Source organism: Rutidosis leptorrhynchoides, chromosome 5, assembly GCF_046630445.1.
Source record: "Rutidosis leptorrhynchoides isolate AG116_Rl617_1_P2 chromosome 5, CSIRO_AGI_Rlap_v1, whole genome shotgun sequence".
Taxonomy (NCBI): domain Eukaryota; kingdom Viridiplantae; phylum Streptophyta; class Magnoliopsida; order Asterales; family Asteraceae; genus Rutidosis; species Rutidosis leptorrhynchoides.
Window position 1 is genome coordinate 369294084 of NC_092337.1, and position 6710 is coordinate 369300793.

A 6710-nucleotide genomic window follows, 5' to 3' on the forward strand; every position below is an offset into this window, starting at 1 on the left:
AATTCGTAGTTCGGGATGATGTGGGCCCGGTGTTGAAAAACTAGTTTTATTTTGGGAATCTCTTAGTTTTACTTATTATAACGTGTTGTGAAAGTCGTTTTGTCTAAAAGTGTTGGGAAACGTGTTTTACGAACGTGCTTAAAAGGGAAGTGGACATGCCACTTTGGAGCGCCGCTCCACCATGGGGCGCGCCGCTCCATTTGCTGAATCTAGACTGTTTTAAAAAAAAAACAATATTTAGTGTTTTCGGTTGGATAACGGGTTGGGTCGTTACACCATACATCAAATTCACCCAAAACCGCACATTTAACCCTAAAATGGGTCTTACAAGCTTTAAATGAACAAACCCTAGCTACAAATTAAATTGAACTCAAAACTCAGTTTTTTTTTTTTTTTTTAATGATTTTAGCTATTTGGTTTTGGTTTTGTTTTCATCAAAAAAATATAAAATCGAATACACCGAACTAAATAGACGGACCGATGAACACCCCTTTTAGTTATGCTAGTTTCTACCACCGACCCTTTGACCGAGTGGTAATTAAGGGGTGAATCGAAGAAGGTGACCCAGGTTCGATTCTCACCCAGAGGTTTTACTTCCCTCGAAATACGTGACCCGGATTCGAGTTGAACATGTTTTCCGTAGATAGGTGTTACAGGATGAAAAGGTTGTGGGTCCTCAACATAGTGTGGACCCCGTCATTGACTCTAAAATTGCTGGTCTAAAAAAAATTATGACAGTTTCTGTTTTCCATTGTGTAGAGTTTTTAAATGGGCAAATGGCCCAAAAAGGTAACCAAAGTTATCCAATTTGACAATCATGGTAATGATACATATGGTGGCGGTGAAGATACATATGGTGACGGTGAAGATGAAGATGGTGATGAAGATGATGAAGAGCGGGGGCGGAGCCAGGATTTAACGATAGGAGAGGCTTACTCGATAATTAAAAGATGCAAACAAAATAATCTAAAAAGGTCATTTTCCAATGTATAACCTATTTTATTTGTTTAATTCATATGTAAATAAGTACTTTACGAAGCTTTAATAACCATTAAGCAAAAAAAAAAAAATAATAATAATAATAAAAAAAAAAAAAAAATTTGCTACTAACTTGTAGTACGAAACTGACATGGCTCATCTAAATGCTTGATAAGTAAAGTTATATAATCTGTTCTAGTTAATATTACTACGTATTCAAGTTTGAAAGATAGGTAACCCAAACAATTGGTTTAAATTAATAATTGCGGGAGGCTTGCTCAAAATAATTAAATGTCGGCTATTAATATTTCATTGGAATTGAGTCTATTGGGGGGAGGTTGAGCACCCCTCTGTCTCTTTCTCCGCTACTGATGAAGAGGATGTTGGGTGCAATTTTTAAGAAACATCAGAGATTAATCGTGTATTTTTGACTAATGATCGTTAATGAAATTGACGAATATTACCCAAATTTTTAAATTTCTGAACACGTAATCCTTTTCTTGAGGAAAAATAAAATTGAAATTACCTTATTATCAAATTAGATAACTTTAGTTACCTTTTCGGATCATTAGCCATTTTAAATTGGTTTACCGATTATTTTCTTGGAGGAAAAAAAAATCTTAACCATTTTGTCTGTAATTGAAACGCATACAACGTTGAAGATGACACTTTTGTTGGATGACCTTTCCCATAATGAACTAGCTGACTGAAGTTTTGAACATCTTTGTTTTTGTGTTTCTACCCATGACAATTTAATAAATGTGTCCCCACAAATTATCCAATCGCAAAATTGCCCTTTTTGGACCACTTGGCAAGGTTTGATTAGATAAACTTACAACCCTATGACAATTCATCACATCTTTCTATTTCGGTACCGATTAAAATATGAATTTTTTTTTTATTAGGAACGAAAAGTATAACATTAACATGTGAAGTATAAATGAAAGTACAAATATGAGTAGTTGATTTGAATAATATATACGGAGTAGAAGTTTAACAATTTCCAGGATATTCGTTACTTATTGTTATCTTGGTATATAAAGTTTTTCTAAACGATTACATATGCTCATAATAAATTAACCCTTTGTAGAATCAACTTATCATCTCTAAAGGGCCCTCGCCGAGCCTTATAAAAGGAATCTTTCAACTAAGAGGTTGTAGGTTCAAGTCTCACTTAAGGTAGTGAGTTGTAAATATTCGTGATTTTTGTGTGTAGATTGTAGGTTTGCCTTTAAAAAAAAGAATCAACTTATCATCAACACAATGTGATTTTTTGGTACGCAAAATTCATTCCATTAAAGATTAGAAAAGTGATTCCATGTCTAGCTCCACCGATCGATTTTAAGATCAACATGGAGAAGAAGTTTGAGTAATTAATGATTAAATGGGAAGATGCAAGTGAAAACATGAATATGTTAGTCACGCGGGCTTGCCTGAGTGGCCATCGAGTTACAAGAGCGTCTTAGAGGGTGTGCGAGTGGGGCAATCGCACATGACCCAAAATTTTGGAAAACGTATTGTTTTATAAAACGGGATAAAAAAAACTGGGGCGTGTGATCACTGATTTGTATTAAATGGACACGAAAACAGGGGCATTAGATAAAAGGTGATGATGAGGATGTTGAGAAATTTTATATATTTATGAGGACTCATTTTACATCTCGCACAGGGCCTTCAAAAGTAATGAGACGGCTCTGCCGAGTTGCCCAATTAAGCATGTCATCCGGGTTCGATTCTTGGCTATGCCAAATTGTTCAGAAAGGGAGTGTGACCAGAGGGTTCGCATAATGCGCACTTCACTAGGTACCAGGTCTCGACTCGAGGGCCTCGATTACCCGAGATTTACACTTTATGGAGGAATCAATGTGCTCGTTCATATGGAGTTTCCCCGCTAATTTAAAAAAAAAAAAAAAAAAAAAAAAATGAATATGCATGGAATGAGATGTATAAGGGCTATGTAATTGATGAAAAAATAACCTTACATAAAAATTGTATTAAAGTATTTATGTTTAAATAAGGTGGTTAAAATTAAAAAAAAAAAATTGAATAAAAAAAAAGGAAAATTGACGTGAGTCGTTATTTGTAGAGTGGGCCGTAAGAAAGGGTTAATTTTGTATTATCCAGGCCCACGTAGGTTTCGCCGAGTCATGAAAGTAATTGTATTATTGTCTTCATCTTATAACGACTTTTTTTAAACCATAACATCGTTGCATATGATCATGGTTTGAAGGAGGCCACGTCCACCATTCTTTATTTTCCAACATTGTTAAATAATTGAGATTGAGATTCCAGTAGGCAAAATAGTGATGGTATATAACAAGAAATAAAACTTACATTTTGTCAACATTATTAATATATATTATCATTACCATTACCATTGTTTTTAGCACTTACAAGAAAACTTACATCAGAATATCATTGTAAGCTTGTCTCAATGGTATCCTCATACTTGTGTGTGGCGCTTAGAGTTTAGGTCAAGGGTTCGAGCCTCGCTCATCCTATTAATCAATCTGGCTGAAAGATAGAGCTCCAGATTGACCCACGGGGGTTTTCGCTCGAATCCATTCAGAATTCAAATTCGATCCGTCTGCCCCTCGGAATGGTTTTAGGATCGGATTTCCTTCCGAAAGCGCGTGCATGTGTGGCAGATGAGTGTTTTCGATGCCGACTACTTAACTTTAAAAAAAAAAATACATCAGAATATGGCATAGCGTCTGTCATTCCGGTATCTTTATAAGTGATCTTAAGTTCAAAGTTCACTTGCAGCACATCATTAAAAGACCATGAAAAAGACGGAAAACAATCACGATATAATTTAGTTAAAAGTGTACGTTAGAGTAACAGTTTGTGCACCTCCGTATAACATGAACAATAAAAACCTCGTACATTTTAAAACATGCTATATATAGCTTAATTATCGACTAGAATCAATCATTAAATGAAGTCAATACCCTTTAATTATCGGCATGAACAATCTATTGATGAATACCCTTTAATTTTAATAGTAATCGTTATTTTAGCGCAAAAAAATAAAAATAAAAAATGAAGTCAATAACATATATAGTTTAATTGTCATTAATTTTGATCATTTACAATAGTTAAACGTACTCCATGTAGTTTTGTTTAAGGTGTGTTGTAACTTTTGTTCTTTATTTGTTCTCATCGAACTTTTCATCTATTGATGAAGGGTTGCATACTTGCATATCTTTTTTGAATTTCCTTATTTTGCGAAAAGAAAGAAGTACTCTATGTAATTAGTAATCGGGGTTTATTATTTAGATCATAAGATCTATTCTAAGTTAAATTGGGTTTTTTCACGGTAACAAACTAATAGTTGGTATTTGAATATAGACAAATCTAACAATCGACAAATTATTTTCGAGTGCACTCCGTTTAAAACGGAACGAGTAGCTAGTAATATGTACAATATATATACATACACGATACATATTAAGTTATTATTTTTACTATCAAAAAGCTTTAGTAACAAACGTTATATAAGTTATAATCTCGCAATCATATGTAATTAAGATTTAATATTTTGAAACAGCAAACACACTCTCATTTTTGTTCAAGATGGGACTCTATCTCAAACAATCATGTTGTTAATTTTGATTAATGAAAGTAAAGATTGTATTGTTTTAAAAATAATGTGAATGTGAATATTTGTCGATAAAAGGAAAAGAAGATAATATAATATTGAGGATAAATACGACTAGTTGATGTATATCTATCCATGCTGTTTGCAGCGAACAAAATCTATGCTAAAGTTTGGGAGACTTTTAGTAGATCGGTTGTGGAGGTCATGGGCCTGAATGTGACTACCACAAAATGTCTAGTTTGACCAATTAAATCCCTTCAGTTGCTTATTTGAGTTTTATGTAATTAATCACAACGTTACTAATTACGAGTACAAAATATCAACTGGTTTGATTTTAATCCGAAATTGTTAATTAATTTGATCATTTATAGGCTTTAAAGCTGAAGTGTGTCAAATAAAAGTTTATAGTAATATTTATCAGAAGATGATTTAGGTCATGTTTGTTTTTCAGTCTGTAGTTTTTATGTATTATGTCTGTGTGTTCGTAGACGTTTTTACTGTAGATTGTTTATTTTCTAAAGATGTATGATAAAATAATAACGTATTCTTTTGCAAAGTCGCAGGCTAAGAAATATGCTTCTTAGTGCTAAGTTATTATGCAGACATAAAAACAAAGGTGCTGTTTGTTTTTTATGATGTTTTTGTCTGAAGATCTGCGGACCATGTCTGTAAAGAAGATGTGGACTGAAGGTCTGTATGATGAATAATGAAGACTGTTTGTTTTTAGGTCTGCAACATAACTTAATTCTGTCTGCAGCACTTAGAAGCACATTCCTAAGTCTGCGAGGCTGCAGACATAATAAGACATAATTTTATCTTATGTCTTCAGAAAAACAAACTGTCTGCAGTCAAAACGTCTGCGGGCGCGCAGACATAAGACATAATAAGGTCTGCAGCCAGGAAAACAAACAACACCAAAGAGTCTTCACTATTCATCGTACAAACCTTTAGGTCACATCGTCTCTACATACATGGTTCACAAATTTTCAGAAAAAAATGCCTTAAAAAACAAACAACACCTTATTTAACTATTGAATAATTGAGAATATCACTTGCATAAACATATATCATGAGACGTGTGTCTACGACTATCTTAGCCTTTCGTTCATGTTGTCCTAAGACCGTGAAATAGGCATGGTCTCATCTTGGCTTATGTCTTCGAGCCCTATTTTTATTCTAAGATGATGTCGTCATCATGTACATGTTTAAATCCGTGTTCTATGTTTGTGTTAAGACAGTAAGTACTATGACAATCTAAGCGAATATTGTTAAGCTTGATTTAAGTGTAAGTCAATAGGAAGCGTCGATTTATTGGCGTCTTGATTGCTGCTTAAAGGCTAAATTGAACTTCATGCAGGTTTAAAACACATTGAAATTTGATTTTACGATTTTCATGGTGTCTCACACTTTTTCTTTTTTAACCTAGTTATTGACTGGAGGTCCATTCGGAAGCAATCTCTATATCCACAGAACATTGAGAGGGATGAGTTTCTCTATGTTTGGGGTGTTTCACTCTCAGTGGAGAAATGACTTTTGTTTATTTTAGAATAGAGAAATGATTGTCTACATTTTACCTCCCACATACCCCACTTATGTGATTTTAAATTTTGTTGTTGTTGTTGTTGTTATTGTTGTATATATATGCAAGTAACCTCAAGGTATTAGTGTATTGTTGATGACCTTACTTCCTATCATATAAGGTATGTCAGGTGTTCGATCATCATGAGTTGCAAAATATTTTCCTTGAAGTTACCCATCCATTTCATGGGCCTCGGAGGTTTCGAACGTGTGCGTTTAAGCCTCACTCGAGGGGTTTTGCCGGTCGTATGGATTCGTCGTGAAGGTTTCCTGCTGAGAGGTGGTAGAATTATAATGTTCGTCCAAGAAAATGATAGGTGATTGAGTTTCGACATCACGTTTAATTCCGGGCAATGACCCTAACAGCTGTTAAAGAAAAAGTTAATATATACAAAGATTCAAAGAACTTCAAAAAATTACACAAATTTGCATTGGTGTTGTTTTGTTTTTTTTTTAGAATATCTACACAAAAACTTTTAAGGATAATGAAGTACTAATAAATAAGCTCTTGACTTATTAATTGCTTGACAAATATTTAATTCACAAATGTTTT